At 45.5% G+C, this 16,384-nt stretch overlaps 1 long non-coding RNA gene across 1 annotated transcript; it reads right to left on the bottom strand.

Moving 5' to 3' along the window:
* Window positions 1-4,652: 4,652 nt before the first annotated feature.
* On the bottom strand, window positions 4,653-13,818 carry LOC124211703 (uncharacterized). The gene is made up of 4 exons (XR_006881500.2): window positions 13,345-13,818; window positions 9,797-10,016; window positions 6,607-6,828; window positions 4,653-5,592 (listed from the first exon to the last, which is right to left on the bottom strand). It is a non-coding gene; the product is annotated as an uncharacterized lncRNA (long non-coding RNA).
* Between the last annotated feature and the right edge of the window lie 2,566 nt (window positions 13,819-16,384).

Here is a 16,384-nt window from a genome sequence, read left to right on the forward strand (position 1 = left end):
CAAGAAATCGCTAAATGCGCGTTACATTTTTGTGCTCGTGCATGCTGTCGCACTTCCATGTCTGACGTGAAATAGTTGCAGTGTGGCGACAAGGCACGGTGATCGGTTGATTAACATACCGGCGTCAATTCTAATTATGATTCCAAGCTGGCTCGTAGCTGACGTTTCAAAGCCGCGGAAGTAATTAACTGCGTCGAGTCACGAAAAAGCGCGAGACCGCCGCGGGAGCTAGGCGACGAAAATTGCGTTGACTGGAAATTGCTTGAGTGTATACTTATTATCGACCGTTTTCGGCGTTATAAATTACTTTTTCGGATATAATTACGAGGCTACAGGGACAACGCGACCTGTATAGATGGATTTAGTCCGACGTCTAAAGTGCATTTCTCCCAATCTTATCCACGTAATTGAATCGAATCAATCGTTTGATTATCTGTCAATATATAAATGGGCATTTGCGTTTAAGCAACAGGCTTGAATTCCGGGATCTGAGTAGGTAAACGACGTTTCGAACGGTTTGATAGAACGATGCTAATCGAAGCGATTTGTATGAGAATGGGAAGCTACTTTTTACTACCCGGTCACGTTAAACTTCGACAAAATACCCCTGCGACTCAAGAGGCATAACATTTTATCGGCAGAGTTTCTTCGATAGCGATAATCTAACAGCAATGTTTAATGCTTCATTTCCTAACAGGATCCAAGTACGTTCGACGAAAAATTCAATCGATTTTGCTGCTAGTTGGGCATCGGTGAGTCCTCCGATTCTCCAGAGGAATTCCAAAACCGGATTAGTACTTAAAACTATACCCTTATTTCACTCTCATCTTTCAATTGTCGATCATTATTATTGTATGCAAATCCATCGTCTGCGAAGCTGATTTTATCGCAGTCATCTCTTCAATATATCACTTAAATTATCGAAATTCGCGTATAGTTCTGTGACATGATTTCTGCAATATGTTTGCATAAGAACTTGAGAAAATCGTGAAAAAGTGAAATGATACCGTGAATTTTGAAATACTTTTCCCAGCAATTGCTAATCATTCTTAAAAATCCTTCAAGACCCTTGCATGATAACACGAACGCGTCGATATCAAAGAATATTTTTATCACCGAAAAATTTTCCCGTGTCTAAAATAATTTCGTCCGAAAATTATCTTTCAACAATCGATACTCGTACAAAGGGGTAAAATTTATATCGCGGTTGACGAAGGGCAACTGGACAGCGGATGAAAATAGTCACGTCGTCGGTCGCAGGATACGAGCATAAAATATTTATGTCCTATCGACGGTGTTGCAGAGTATAAGCCTCCTGTAGTGGTAAAAGGGAATGAAGAGACGATTTTGGAGACGGGAGGGCGTCGACGTCGACGTCAATGAAACTCGTCAGGGCCTACCGGCCATAAATTCCACCGTCACGGTCACAAATAAATCTAATATCTCTCATGTCCCACTTACAGGACAGCCGACTGTATTTATTGCTTCTTCTGTCCTGGCCACTGTGTCTGCCGCATCGGTCCGAGAAACGCTGCTACCGGGATTTGCGGCCTCCCTCCATTCCTCTCCTGAGGATTTCTTTCTCTCAACTATTCCGCAAGACTTTACCGATCTCGCCTCGGTTCCCCGTAGCGTTATATATTTTTATGTAGATTTGTCGAGGTCACATTGGAACTCAGGAGTAGAAACTTCTGACGCAGGCTGCAGCTGCGAAAAGTTCAGGTGAATGAAATTGAACTGATGAGAGCAGAGCAGACATCGGACCAAAAATTGTCAGAAGGTCAGGAACCAGACGAATTACAAGTGTGACTGCAGAGGTTCCTCGTAGATGGTCGTTTTCCGAAAAGCTCAAGCGGATCTGGACTTTTTTCGGTACTGCAGCACTGGCCGATGAGACGAAGTCAAAGGGTACGTGCGATGTTGGAGGTGGTGTCCGGGTCTCGCCCAGGTGTAAGAAGTATTAGGTATAAGTTCGTATCGATCAACCTTTCCGACACGCGAGCTCAGGGTGGGGTCTCCGGAGAACAACAACGCTTCCGCAGCCATTATGCAGTCGCCGGTTAGTTTCTTCCTGGATGAATGTTCGTGTGCAGTGTTGAATCGCCCGGCATTGGCAGGACTTGAAGCGAAGGCCCGGCCTTCTTTCGATTTTTCAACGGTATTAAAATATGTTCCAGTGAGAACACTCTTCGTTATGAATTTTCCTCTCTCTTCGTTCACAAGTTAAAGTCTGAGCCGCGCTACTCGCACGGATACTAGTCAAGTCGTAACTTCAGAGAGGCAGGTTGCGTTGTACTGCTACCGTGTACGATAACCGGTATCAAATTTCAGTGTAATTAGGCACGGTATCAGGCGATGAAAAATAGCTATTACAACTTTATCGGAGCGTAATGCGTGATATAATCGCCGGACAAATGATCCGGATAATGCACGGACTGCAGGAAACGAGTTTATTTCTACACCTGCTCAATGCGTAAAATTTGAATTCGAAATTCTTAATGCGACTTAATCTTGATTCACTCCGTTTGAGATACGGGCACTCTTGATTCCCGATAGTCGAAATTTAGAAAGCGTGTGTAGAATCAATCTTAACGACTGATTATACCGGCTACTCGTTTCCGGGCTTGAATTGTACGAAAATTCTTTACCTCCTGCCGGGACGGGAACGAAGTTTTATTAAACCTTTATAAATCACCCGAGAGGAAATTATTTGAGGATTTTATTTAGGAACGCCCGGTAGTTGAGGTGCATCGAATTTCAGTGATCTAAGAACTTATTCGTACGAACCTCGAAGGCTATACACCAACTTATGAATATCGAAAATAACTTTAAGTTCTGCTTATCGAAGACTCGAATACAATAATACAATCCTGCAGATCCTTCTTCCTCAAACTGTATACGTGAAATAAAAAAATAGAAAATTAAAGGCGACCGGTATTTCTCTGTTCATAACTTTCTGAGCGACTCAAAGATACAATTTTACCCAAATTAAAATTAGGCACCTACAAGGCTGTTCGTGATAAAATCCCGAGTTGTGGTCGCCCCGATCCATGCCCAGGCTTTCCTCACTAAAATTTCTACACAGACAGGGCCGCGTCTTGGTGTGATAAGGAATTAAAAGATTCGTATCCCCGTGGGTGTAACGAGACGATAACGATTAGGACCCCAAACTGCACCGAAAACCGTCGCGTCGTTCTCCTCGCCTCGACCGCTTCGCCTCTTCGTATTTCTCCGTTCTTCCCTTCTCTTCTCTTCTCTTCTCTTCTCCTCTTTCCTCTCCGCCCCTCTCTTATTCTATACATCCCGAGGCAGGCACAGGGTCGCGAGCGAAGTAACGACTTCAGAATTTCATTAACGGAGGGCGGCGAGATTATTTTAAAGAGATACGGAATTACCTGATTAGGAGGGAAAAAGTCATTAACTCAGGCGAAACTAATTAACGCTAGGCTCGAGAGCGCCTTCCTTCTCCTTTCTCTCCCTTTCTCTGCCTCCCGCTTTTCTCCCCACCACCATGTCTCTCTCTCTATCTCCCTCTATCCCGTTTTCGACCTTCTATACTCCGTCATCTTCTTGTTCTTCTTCTTCTTCCTCTTCTGCTTCATCGTAGACCGTGTAATACACTCCTCGTAGGTACAAGATGCGGAGGATGCCTGCAGGAAAGGGTAAACAATAAAAGCCTGGAAGACTGGGCTGTGCGCTCCGCAGGTCTCAGGGCGCCCACGTTAATCTTGTTACGGTTATGAATCGCTATGCTCAGAATAATGCTATCTACTTACGCGGAGTTCCGGTTTATTTTACCCCCTCGATCCCCATCCCCATCCCCCTACCCCTGTCTTATGAAGATACCAACAGCTATTCAAGAACCCATTCAATTCATGTCTCAGGCATACGAACACCGTGTGATACGTTGTCTCTAGCCATTTACGTCACACTCAGAATCACAATTTCCGTCTCGCCTCGAGGTTTTATCACATACTTATTTTTATGAAATAGCTCATAAGGATGTTTTTTTTTTTAAATTTTTTTATCTCTTCTCGTTCTCATCGAGATTCTTCTCTCAGGTCCGGCGGACCTCGGTTCCAAAGGCAGAAATTCCGGAATCCTGGATTACGTGATATTTCAACTCGGGTGAATAAATTCGCGACGAAATTCGCCACGTCCGCAGGTGCAGGGGTAAGAAAGATGGAGATAAAAATGAAAGAAGAAAAAAAGAAGATCAACCCGCAAAGTTACAACCCACGACGGCGTAAACATCTTGGCGTGTGCAGGCATGCAGCCGTTCTGCAGCATCTCTCGTCCAAGCAATTCCTATGCATATCGCGACTTTCTTTACGATCAGTGGAAGCCCGCACCCTTTCTTTCCTTATGGTTGCGGGAGGATAACGCGGGGCTGCATCCGGCTACTTGGTGGGCGAATAAAATCGGATCCTTACGAAAAAAAAAAAAAAAAAAAAAACGAAACAGGAAATTGGTATAAATAATAAGCATCCGCCTTCGCCGGTGGCGCTGGCGCCTCGCAGATAAGCTTTTGTTGTTGGAATTATATATTATTCTAGCCGTGCGGCAGCTACTGTAAATACATCTCGGATACACGGAATTTTTCTAGGCCAATCGTAAATTACACCTAGTCGCAGGCATACCTACGGCTCGGGTGTGTTGATTCTTACACCGCAGTGCATACTTGGACGCACTCTTGACACCACTCGAGGAGGGGTACCTAAAAGTAGCCGGAAGAATATCGCTCCTCGGTTTGTTTTTCTTACACACCCGACACCGTCAAGTTCCACGCGGTTAATTATATACGGTTTTTGAAAGGCAAACGTCGATAACTTTTACTTATCCAAACTCGGGACTAAATAAATTTCGATACCTTACAACGAGAAAAAAAAATTTCATTCGTTACAGTAATTAGAAAAATTCAGTAAAACAGGTACCGTTGAAAAAACTGTTAAAATATTGTTGGAATCACGAAAAACGAGGTACGCGTAACCATTATGCGCTATCGTCGATCCTTTTTTGGTAATTGCAACGCAAAATCAGTTTCTGAGGTTTACTCTACTTTTTTAGTTAAATAAGGCTTTAGCGTCAATTTATTGTTGGACAAGTATTAAATTTTCGCAATAGTCGCAAGAAAATGTAGTAACAGTGATCGTAACGAGAAAGAATAGTAACGGATACTAGACTTCCGGTAACAGCTGGAAAACTAATTGTCATTTTCTACCTAGAACTATATTTTTCGATTGTGGTAAAAAATGAAAATAGTTAAGGACATACTCAGGGTTAAAAAAAAGTCAGGGATCCGCGACTTGGTTGAAAACTCGAAATCGAGTCGGGAGAGAGCGAGGCACGAGTCGAGCCGTCAGTGTCAACGTTTAATGAACAATATATAAGGCGGGACGGTGCTAAGAATCCAATATGGCCACCAGCTGCATCCGGAAGGATCGCAGGGGAATCCTGTGATTACATTCCTGGCTAGGTTTCCCGGCGACGCAGATCCCACCCCAAGTTCCCTCGGAGCCTCGAGTACAGACCACGTTCGCGATTCATCCACTTCTGCAGGGTGGTTCGCCCCACATCAGCGATGGCGACTGACTGTAATAAGAGACAGCGGCTTTACTCGCGCCCACCATTAATTTAACCGCAGGTCAAAGGTTGCATGCGAAACTTCCCCCGGATCATCCGTGCGATCTTGCAATTTTTCCCATCGATCAAAACAGCCTCCAGCCGCCCGTTGTGAAACGATCGGCGTTCAGGTTCGGACGTGTTTTCGCGATCACCGACCATGAAGAACCACGAACAACCGTTGCAAAGGTGAACGCGATAGTTGTTGTTTATCGGTGCATTACATGCCCCAGCCAGACCGCAATTGACGATAATAATCGCGCGATATTCCCGCAAATCGCTAGCTCGCCGGTAATTTCCAAACGATTCGATTCGCTCCGGTCGTCCCGCAAGCTTTTACCTTCGATCCTAGCTCGCAGCGTTGCAAAGCTACGCTACAGTTGGCTTATATTCGCGCACTACCTGGAGCTCTGCCTGTGTTCATGCGGGAGGTTATTCTTGGCTGGGGGTTGCAGTTCGTACATTAACCACCCGGTTAATTCGACCTGTCTGTGTTGGCTCGTGCGGTCGCGAGCAACACCGGCGTATTGACTTTATACACTCGTAAATAATGCCGCGAATAACACACCGGCCGTTGTCTTTTTTAATTAAATTTCGTTACTACCAATTCAACGACCGAACCAATGCTGCTGCTGCTGGTGCTGGTGGTGGGGCGCAAATAAATTGAAAAGATTCAACGCTGATTTCAATTTCGATTGATTAAATGTTACTCTGTTAAACTGACCGTACCTGTACGAATTACCGGGAAGTAATCACCGTCTATGTTCGACGGTGTTTTAAGTGAAAATTGGATAATTCGCGGTCTTTCAAGCACATTGATTAATTTCCATTAAAGATCGAAATCCGATTAAATCGTATTAGTGAAATGACCGTTTTTCACGAATGAAACTCAGTTTGTAGCAAAGAAATATTGTAACCATTAGTAACTAGTCGAATAAATTTCTTAAAATAGAAACCAGAGTATAAAAAACACGATTCGCGTACCTGAAGTTCGAATTTTTTTCCGCTGCACGCGGATGTTGGTGAAAATTTGGAAAACTTTTCATCCCGCGGGTCGCACCTGGGTTGAAATTGCCGGGCAGCCGAAGGCTGCAGGTATACACACTCATAGCTTATACGTGGGCGGCATATGGAGTTGCGGAAAATTCATTTCCTGCAGACTATAAGGCGGTCCGGAACGGCTGCAGGGATTTACCGGCGGTAAACCTGTAAAATATGAAAATTTTCAGCAAATTGCATTCTCTGACGGTGAATTCCAGTTCAACGGATACTCCGCACTGGACGACATTTTCAGCATAATTCCGACTAACGATATCCTGTGTCTATGAAGCAAGATATTTCGCCACCGCGGTGTGTGAATTCCTTTATTGGTTCGGCGTTAACGAATTTGAAAAATCAGGAAAACCGCGTGATAATCGCGAGTCGAATAAAAAGTTTAACCTCACAAGTTAATGATTGAGTCGTTTGGTCGTTTATACGCGGTAAAAATTCCAACGAATTTGGTATTTGGGAAAAAATTCACGCCAAAGCAATCAAGTAGCTGTTAATTTACTATCGCGTTGACTGCCGTCGGTTTGCCCGAAGCATGTAATCGAGTACATTGAATTGACTTGTTTTTGTATAAAGCCATAATATTGCAGTTCTTTCGTAGTCTCAAGTAAAGTTAGCGACCCGTATAATAATTTCTCGCCGGGATTATACGTATAATAATATGTTACGATTAGCAATAATTACTATACTTAGTTGTAGATCATAATAATAAACGTTTTTTTTTCTGCTACTTTTTAATTGATAATCACACGGCAATGGCACATACCTGTCGCATAAAGCGAGTTGAAGATATAATTATCCCGATTGCTATCTGCGTGATCTTTGCGACAGTCCTAGTCACGCGTCTCGGAAAAAGGTTCAAGGGTTCCGAATTTTCAGGGCAGAATAGCTTAGCGGTGAACAAAAACACCGCCAGCAACTCGCCTACCCCCAGAAGTTAGAATATAAGGCACCCAAATGGCGGCTGTACCGCGGCACGAAGTAATTATTCCCTCTCCTTTTAAACACAGCAATCTTTGAGTTTCTTCCGCCGCAGGTTGTTTATGGTAATCCATCTCCTCGCAGGGTTACAAATGCAGCATATCACCAGAAATACTAAAATTGCCAGCCATGCGGGGTTATTATTATTACATTGAGGTATACAGTTCAAAGCGACTGGAAATCGATTTCCAATTTTTTTTTTAAACTATAAAAAATCATGTAAGCTAATCTCACGAACGGCTGTTAATTTCTGGACTCCTGTTATGCGGACGTTTGAAATTAGTCCTTCGGATACCAAAATGATTATCTTTATTTCTGTATCTATACATATACAAGAATATTTACGCGGCTGAGAAATTCTTTCACATGCGGTTTACCACGCGTCATTGATAAATCGGGTGACAGACTTTTCACGAATACGAAGAGACAGTGTATTAAATGTATGCAAGCCTGTCACCGCGTCACACGGTGGATACGACAGCGTGGATTTAAAGCTCGGAAGATTGACTCGAGTGTGCGTGTAATGCACCTTCAGAGACCTTTAATCGCTTCCACCTTAACCGTCTAAGGTCCTATCTAATTGCAAGACCGATATGGCTGCCGTGCACGCCACAGGAAATCACCCGCGCACGCCAAAAGAAATGATAAAAAGCAACAACAACAAAAAAGTGTGCATCGCCTATCTTACAAACCGCTTTTAACGACCGAGCCAGGCGAACGATTATAACGAGCATCTAGTTGGTTCGTCCTACCCAGTATAGTACATTTCCCTGCCGAGATATTTTCATCGATAAATGATATTCCCCTGATGATGTTTGAAAATATATACGCAATGTCACAGAAAAAAAGAAAAATTCACCAGGGACGAAATTACGTCGCGTGGCTTTACATAATGATGCAAAAATAACTAACGAAATTCGAAGCAGCGTGGTTCAACGTGCAGGGTTGAAACCCGTTGAAATTTAATAGCCTGTGTTTATGCATTACATTTTACGTTATGGCGCGACGTATACTTGTAACGTAAACGATACGATCGCAGCAGGTTACATTCGTATTGTAATGTGTGTATAGTTTTAGGAGTCTTGACGCGAGGGTTGCGTAATAAAAATAAACTGGGAACAAAGAAAGAATGATACGAAGAGAGAGAGAGAGAGTGAGAGAGAAAAGAACGAAAAGAAAAAAAAACGAAGTAGACAAATTTTTTTTCCAAAAATATTAACACGGTGCTAAAAATGTACCCGTACATTTATACCTATGGGCTAGATTTTACGACCTGACCGATTTTAATGCCGCGAGTTCTGTTCGGAATGGGTGTGACCCTGCTTTTTAACTATTGGACAACGGAGTTGTTGGAAGGCCGACACACACGCCCCGGATGCGAAAGAGGCTTACGGAGGTCCGACGAACTTAACGACTAATCAACCTATTGAAACGCGCTTTGAAAGCTTCGTACGGTCAGGAGCGTTTGCCTATGGCGACGGCCTCGGGACAGTCTCGTAATTCCGTCCGCTGGACACGTATCACCTTAGCGATAGCCTTTTATTAATTATAAATGTTATTACGTAACGCACAGCTGTTGGGCCTTATCGTCGAGAGGTTCGTTATCGCCGTCAACGGGAACAAACAGTGGTTTAGAATCTATGAGCGAGTATTCATCGGAATGTATCAAGTACGTGCGAAAATTGGCATGCTCACAAATGCGACGATGAAATTTCTGCATTTACATCATCGCCACTTATAATTGACCGGAGATTTTGAAGACGCGTTGGAAAATTCACCGCCACGGGAATTTATTCGCGTTTTGCGTGGGCGCAGCTGCATAAACCGCGGCGGTCGCGTTTTTCTCCCCATCCGGAGCCAAGGGAAAGGTTATCGAACGGGAACGATGATAGATGCAAGGTGGGGCGAGGCAATCGCGTTCTAATCGACTTATAATCGATCACGAAACCTCGCATGCGGCCAAACAGAGCTCGAGCTCCTCCTCTTCCGCCATCTACTCTGCAGGCTAACCACCCATCCAATTTTCTCCTCCGCTCCTCGTTCATGCATTTAATGCGCGCGATTTTTGCCACACGGTTACAGGTCATGATGCGGAGTGCTCGAGGAATTCGTCTGTACTTTTTGAACGCGGTGAATCGCTTACCTCGAAGCACCTTTGAGAGGAACGTCTCTCGTCTGCAGCCAGCCGTGGTATCTCCACGTGGTTCCAGGGGGCAATCAACGTTTCGTGATTAGCAGTCTCGAGATTGGCCGAAACTGATTGCTCGACGGCTCGCAGGGTCCGGGACCAGGTCCCGCATCGGAGACCGAGACTCATCGTCTGGGTCCAGCTCTCGCAGCAAACTCCGGATCTCGTTCCCCAGCTGCGGATGGGAAAACGGTGTTTATTTTCACGAGTGTTAAAGGCACTGGTTCGAGAATGGTTCGTATCGCCTGTGTTCATATAACAGCGCGAGTGCACGAAGGTTGGTGAGGGTGATCGATTAAAATCGCAGTACGATGAATATACGGCATAGGACCAATAGGGAGATTAATTGACATGGCTGGAGAACACGAAGTCGCTATCCGAAAGCCAGCCTTTCGTCGAATCAATTTTAATTTCAACCAAACTCCGCGTGGGTATTATCGTTTTGACAAATGTCTGTTTTTCTTTCTCTATTAGAGATAGCCGGACGTCGAGAGGCTTATTTATTCCACTTTTGACACCAGCGAGTCGGCCGTGAATATCTTTAATTGCGAATCGCGTCGACAGCTGCTCAACTCCGCGAGGTGACACCGTCGTCGGGTTGACCGTTGGATTTAAAATTTAGTCAGAGAATTCAACCGTAATATATATTAGCAGGCCGGCACGAGGCCAGAACTCACATGACAGCCAAGTAACGACGCGCGTTTCGCTGTCCTGCACACATGATCAAATTACCAAATCCATAAATATCACACGTAGGTACTCTCACGCGTATTCATGTCTATTAGTCATCGTTAACCCCACAACCACCGTCACCAATACATGTCACGTCACGGAAAGATCGATTTAGTGACGATAAAGTAGTTTCGTTTAGTATTCAGTTATTATAGGCTCGACATCAATTCTTGAGCATGAATAATAAAGCACAATTTTCAACTATCGCTTGTCAAAGCTGCAGGGACAATTTTTCAAATCTGTAATTTCCGTTGGTGAAAAAATTACTCGTTATCAATTTTGAAAAAAACGTATTGAAATCCATTATTGGCCTTGCTTTACGAAAGGAATATTCGTTGTAGGTAAATTTTTTACATTGTTTTTTTTTTTTAGAAACAGTTACTAAATCAGCGTCTCTAATTGGTCTTGAACACGAATGAAAGAGCGACCGTAAGATCAGGTCCAAACGATCGATAGTTCCAGGTAAAAACCTCAGCCGTGATTGTAATCGTTTCATCAAATTCCTCGAATTCCTGACACGAGATTGGGAATTTCAAAGCCCGTCGTTTGAGGACTTCGAGGTGCCCAAGTGATTAAAAACTTTCCAAGCGCCAGAATTGTCGAGTAAATTGTTTGTCTCGAGTCAGCGTGGGGAAGTGGCCTGCGAGTATCGATCACGTAAATGTTTGATGAAGAACGGTGCCAGGTGCCCGAGTTACCCGGGAGCTTCGAAGCTTCTGCAGGGTCGTTTGATACAGACAACGTTGTTCGCACAGTTGGCATGAAATCTTCATCACGACGTGCTCGATTGGGTATCATTTTTATCTGGCCACTGTCACCTTGGCGCCTGAATTTTTCAGGTCGGATCAGTTCGATGAAGATTTCTAGTCTTTTTACTCCATTTCGAGCCTAACGGAGATCGATGTTAGCAGAGAAGGTGAACTCTGAGGTTCTTTTTAGTCAACTTGACGCGGTAAGTGAGAGTGAGAGAGACGAAAGGAAACTAGGCTACTAAAATTGGCTAGACAAGGTCTCCCCAACCCGGCACGAAACATTCGAGTTATCATAACGAAGCTGCTACACGTCTGGTAACGTGATAATATTCCATTTGGTAGTATCTCAGTTCGCTGTTCGTTTAGACGTGATTGATTCATTTCTCGACCTTCGACACGATCCTTTTTCGAGATACCGCTGAAACGTATGAGTATATCAGCCCGGGACAAGCTCGTCCGCGATATAAACTTGGCGGATAACGGAGTCTACTTCGCAGTCTGGAAACAAAGCTGTGTGTTCCAATGGCGGGCAGTGCGATGGTTGGAAGGCGAGGAGCGGGTGTTCCACAGTTCCTTGGTATATAGCTAGGAGAATGCCGGGTTCGGTGGGGAGTTTGGATGTAATTACGAAGCAGAGATCCGCGGGGAAAGATAGGCCACGGAACCCTGAGTGATGGATGCTTTCAGCGTTTGAACGCCGCGGCAGTCAGACTTCGAAGCCATGCATGCGCCAGCCACCTTCCCGCATTATTACATGCGATTCCAGCGTCTCGTCTCGCATTTGGGAAAAAAATGGCGAATCTGAATTTGAGAAAACGAGTGAATCTCCGCGATTGCCGGAGTGTGGGAGCAAGCGAGGTGCGCGTCTTCCTGCAATGTCCGAGTCCCGCCCAGCACGTTGGCCAATAGTCATTAGGTGGGTCCATTAAACGAGCGTGCACGCTCACGCAGACGCTTGGCTCGCCGAGCGACCTCGTCTTCGAGGCTCGAACCACGCGTGGGGTGCTCGACACAACTCCGCACCACATGCCATGGCGTTTCTTCGAGGGACCGGGAGGTGGGCGGAACCGAGAGGCGGCTCTTTACGGCCACCTTCCGTTCCCCGCGTCGGAAACCGCTTGTACTCCCCGATAGTCACTTGGTATACTTTGTACACACGTGGTACCGGAGTACCTGGCCGATGCCTGCTCGACTATCGCAATGAAAACGTCGTCGTTGCCGTTCCAGGCTTCTGTTCTTCGCGCTTTCCGGATCGCTGAGAGTTCGTATGATCGATGGCTGTTCTACAGCGGTCTATGAATGCAGAGATCATTTTTTCTTTCTTTTTTTTTTAATGGTACCACTGCCGCGAATCATGACACTTTCTCTGTCGACATTCTAAAACATGCGCGGTATTGCTTCGTGCACTTTGTTCATTGGTCTTACGTATCTTGGTCGTTGATCCATTCGCCCATTGATCACGAGCTATGTCCCAGGAAGGGTGACGATACAGTTTAGGTACTTAACGTGCTTCGATTTTACGGTACTGTGGGGTTACTGATGTTGCCACCATGGTCGAAGAGACTGCATTAATGTTTTTTAACAGTCAATGTAAGAAGTTGTAAACTTTACCGAATGATCAACAGGACACATTCGTGATCCTGTGACCTTCGGTTTAAATTTGATCTTAGCGTCAAATGAAAAACGGTTAGAAAAAGGGACGGAATCATCGATATTTTTGTTGTATAACTGTATGAATGGTGAAGTAACAATATCTATCTAGTACTGTAAAATCACTTGGAAAATTGATGCGTTAAATTTCTGCCTTCTCACTTCTTTGATTTAACACTGCACGATTTTACTCAAAACAAAATTATTCACCCAGAGGCCTTAAGAATGGTCAAGTTAAAACTTGTAATCAAACCGTCGATAAGCGACTCGAGTATTATAATAATCACCAAACGAATATCCGCCGAATATGTAAAATTGCGTCGAGGGTGCGGATCGGCGGAATATAAGGTTAATTTTTCTTGTACTTACCAACACGCAGAGCTCCGATATGGGCAGCTTAGCAGTTTCTTATCGCACGCGATTGTCGCCTGTGGTGTGCAGGTAGGTTAAGTAACTGCAGAGAAACGTTAGACTCGTGGGAATAGTCGTTGGGGCGGTTAAAACCGCGAGTAAAATAACGCGTAACACGTGAGTAACACGCACTTCTCTCGATGATATTCAGTTTCACGAACGTAACACATTTACATCCAGGTTCGGGCTGTACGAGGGGTTTGAAAATCTGACCTCGACCGATAACATCTTCCTCCGTTCAATATTAGTCCGCGCACGCAACGCGGAGGTCACTCGTGACTTCGTACGCACTTTCCAAGTCTCAATGCTCGCCGATGACCGCCAAGGTGACCGGGAGGGAATCCGATCTGGAACCCCGAAGACTGTCGTCGTCTTCTGGGGCTCCAACCGAACTCTACACCAATGAGGATCGGCCCGGTCAGCCCTGCAGGAGAAGAGGAGCAGTAGTCAGTCAGTTGGCCAGCACCAGGCCAGCCGCCGATGTGGCGATTATGTTTGCCCATTAATATGCGGCGTCGGACAAGACAAGGTCCATTCCGTTCGAAAGAGCCTCATGGCTGCCTTCAGCCTGGCCTATAACAGACCTCGGGTTTGTGGGTTTGTAGGTCTAGGCCCTCTGCCAGGGCGCGTCGTATCATTTATCACTGGATTCACGCCGCCCTCTTCTCCCAGCTGGACTCGAAGACCGTTAGTCTTCGGCCCGGTGAATGCTGCTGGTTCGACCTCCTCCTCCTCCTTACCCTCGCCCTTTATATACAGGAATTATATACACTTATGTACGGACATGTATGATATTATGGTCACTGCAGCGGCTTGTTCGTTCACTTTCGATTTCACACTTATCGATGCACTCGTGAATATATACGTACGTGTGTGCTCATTATAACGTCCCGATGACCATTCCTCGATCATAACTACTTTCCTCTCCGTAACCTTTTTTATTTCTCACCATTTCAAGTCGTTAACACACGAATATACTCAGCTGCTATCCCAAGTTTTCAGTATGGTCGCCGAATATTGTCCAAATCATCATCGACGCACAGTGCGGTCGATGTATCGATGGTTCGGCGAGTTGATCACTCACTGACTCAAGTCATGTGGCTTCTCTGGTTGTCCATCCAGAACACAATAGTGACCCCATCTTCGTCTCTTAATTTATCTCTCAAACTAAAATTTGCAGCAATCAACGAGGTTTACTCTTCATCGTCATCAATGTTGATTCCATTGAGTTTCGACAACGAGCTTACTTGATATTTGGTCAAATATATACAAGGATCGGTTCTTTCAGCGCTATGAAGAGGTTCAGAATCTGCGCGACACCAGTTTGATCAGATTCGTCGTACGATGACCGATTTCAATTCGACTTTATACGCTACCCCGATGAGGCGACGTCTCTATATTACGGTTATGATCGTATTCTGGTCGACGGAGGGCAAGCTGTGATAAGAACGCGTTATCATGAAATTCCCACGAGAGATCTGCCGCTGGGCTCCTTCAAAATCCACATCCGGACCAGAAAAAAACAACCCACGGAAAGAATGCCTGGATATTTTTATATCCGAGGATCTAGACACCCCATCGTACGCGGTTTAAAATTCTATGAATAAAAAATCTGACATGATCGTAGGTTGTGGGTGCGGACGGGGTGCGGATAGGGACAAGGAATAGAAGAAACATTATTCGAGGAAGATAATGGCCGTTATAATAACCCTGGTAGATACTAATGAGCGCTTCAGGAGTATCCGAACAGCAGGTAGGCAAGGGGCACCTACACCCGGGACTCGAGTCCTTTTCGAAACGATTATGGCGTGTCTCCAGTGATTTAGTAACTCGGCTTCGGCCGCGGTCGCGTCGATATGTTAATCCACGGTTATAATCCCCGAAAGGGAGACCAGAGCGTGGAGTCGAGGCGTAGGCTCGCCGCCATATAGAGAAACGAGGCACGTATGGAGCCTACCTACGCGCGGGATGTGTTTGCGGTGGAGGACGAAGCGGGCGAGGAGGTTGTTAAGTCGAAAAGCACCTCACCTCCCGGGTGCAGCTCAAGTTATACGCCCGGCTTCGTCGTAAATATAAAATATAAAATATCGAAGCCTCGAATAAATAAGGGACGGAGAGGCGCGCTGCTGGAACCGCTGGTACAAGGCATGCGGCTTAACCCTTCGAGCCCGGCAACGACTCTCCTGCAGCTCCTTACCCTGCACCACTCCTCCACCTGCTTTTCATGCTTTTTAATTAAAAAATATTCCTTTCGGCGATTTTACGAGATGGCAGCTTCCTCAGCATATCGCCTCCTCCACCTCAGTCAAGGTCATTAGCACAGATTGCCTGCCCTCCACGTAGCCCCCGGCTCCGTCACGAATCCTCGACGTTATACGCGACCGACGGCACCGGCCCGTCATCATTATCGTCACTGACGGAAGACCCGTCTCGCTCCTTGTGTCCTCCTTCGGGGATGAAAGTCCGGATTGACGGTGCGAGAAGAGGGAAGGAACAAAGATGGATATTAACCGATCGGTGAACGAGAATTCAAAGACGAATGCACGGTCCGCGGTGAACTTCTTCTCATCGTCACGTATTGTGACAAACTTTCTCTTTTTATGATGAAGATGAATAGCGCGAGATATATTCATATTACATAGGTATACACACGCGGCTGCTGCAGGCTTGCTGCACGGGCTTCTCTTCAGGGATTTAATTTACGACAGTCGCGCACTGCTCACTGAATCACTTGACTGCGTATGTCGGTATCGACGTTAATGACGTTATTAGGCTTACTGGGAGTCACGCCTGCTGTTGCCGCTGTTGCTGATGCTGCTTTGAACAGCGCTCGGATATAACCGTGCAAGGCTGACAATGAACCGCGTTCTCCAGTTGCCCAACACGGCCGACTGCTCGGCGTGGTCCCTCATTCTCTACGACGTAAAGAAGAATAATGAGACATCCATCTGTCATTTATTGCTATATTTTCGTATGCTCGTCACGAGTTATACGAACG

The sequence above is a fragment of the Neodiprion pinetum genome, chromosome 2 (assembly GCF_021155775.2).
Source record: "Neodiprion pinetum isolate iyNeoPine1 chromosome 2, iyNeoPine1.2, whole genome shotgun sequence".
Taxonomy (NCBI): Eukaryota; Metazoa; Arthropoda; class Insecta; order Hymenoptera; family Diprionidae; genus Neodiprion; species Neodiprion pinetum.